At 24.7% G+C, this 1513-nt stretch overlaps 1 long non-coding RNA gene across 1 annotated transcript; it reads right to left on the bottom strand.

Annotated features, from left to right (window-relative positions):
- Window positions 1–260: 260 nt before the first annotated feature.
- On the bottom strand, window positions 261–1263 carry LOC144847741 (uncharacterized). Its single transcript, XR_013613779.1, has 3 exons — window positions 1182–1263; window positions 698–879; window positions 261–396 (listed from the first exon to the last, which is right to left on the bottom strand). It is a non-coding gene; the product is annotated as an uncharacterized LOC144847741 (long non-coding RNA).
- Window positions 1264–1513: the final 250 nt, after the last annotated feature.

The following is a 1513-nucleotide window of genomic DNA, read 5'->3' as shown; positions in this document are numbered from 1 at the left end:
CATGACAATGAATTAGAAGTTGATGTAAAAAAATGTAATACCTGTCATAATAATAAAAAAATATATATAATATTATTATTAACATCCTAAATAATATGGTTAATATTATCTTGGATAGTTACAGTATTATTATATATTTGTACAAATATTCATGACAAGAATCAAATAGTAGTTTGTTTTTTAATTGCACTTTATAATTAATATACATACTAACCATTCAGTGATAATACGATTAATACTGTTATGTTAACGTTGCAGTTGACCATTTTCTTTCATCTCTGACATGGGCTGTCCTTGATGAGATGTCGGTTAATGCAGTGCATTTTTAATCGCTAATGTTCACGTTAGCTGTTAACATTTAATTTGTTATTACATGATCATCATAGCGAATTGATACTGTAGAAAATAATAATAACAAAAATGTTAATTATCATTAATGATAAATTGTACTGTATCAACAGCATGCACTTCTAGAAAATTGAACATGACAATGAATTAGAAGTTGATGTAAAAAAATGTAATACCTGTCATAATAATAAAAAAATATATATAATATTATTATTAACATCCTAAATAATATGGTTAATATTATCTTGGATAGTTACAGTATTATTATATATTTGTACAAATATTCATGACAAGAATCAAATAGTAGTTTGTTTTTTAATTGCACTTTATAATTAATATACATACTAACCATTCAGTGATAATACGATTAATACTGTTATGTTAATGTTGCAGTTGACCATTTTCTTTCATCTCTGACATGGGCTGTCCTTGATGAGATGTCGGTTAATGCAGTGCATTTTTAATCGCTAATGTTCACGTTAGCTGTTAACATTTAATTTGTTATTACATGATCATCATAGCGAATTGATACTGTAGAAAATAATAATAACAAAAATGTTAATTATCATTAATGATAAATTGTACTGTATCAACAGCATGCACTTCTAGAAAATTGAACATGACAATGAATTAGAAGTTGATGTAAAAAAATGTAATACCTGTCATAATAATAAAAAAATATATATAATATTATTATTAACATCCTAAATAATATGGTTAATATTATCTTGGATAGTTACAGTATTATTATATATTTGTACAAATATTCATGACAAGAATCAAATAGTTGTTTGTTTTATTAATTGCACTTTATAATTAATATACATACTAACCATTCAGTGATAATACGATTAATACTGTTATGTTAATGTTGCAGTTGACCATTTTCTTTCATCTCTGACATGGGCTGTCCTTGATGAGATGTCGGTTAATGCAGTGTTTTTTGATGAGTAAAGAAAATAAACAATAAATTAATATGAATGCAAAAAAAAATGTTGTAATTGGAAAATTTAAAATGTAATTTTCATGTTACATTACAATACAGTACTTAATAATTAATCGCTAATGTTCATTTTTCTGTTATCCGTTATGTTAGCTGTTAACTTTTAACTTGTTATTACATAATGGCTGCGAATTGATACTGTGGAAAATAATAATAACAAAA

The sequence above is a fragment of the Antedon bifida genome, chromosome 7 (assembly GCF_963402885.1).
Source record: "Antedon bifida chromosome 7, ecAntBifi1.1, whole genome shotgun sequence".
Taxonomy (NCBI): domain Eukaryota; kingdom Metazoa; phylum Echinodermata; class Crinoidea; order Comatulida; family Antedonidae; genus Antedon; species Antedon bifida.
Note: the sequence above shows the minus strand (reverse complement) of the source record. Positions and strands in the feature narration are given on the sequence as shown.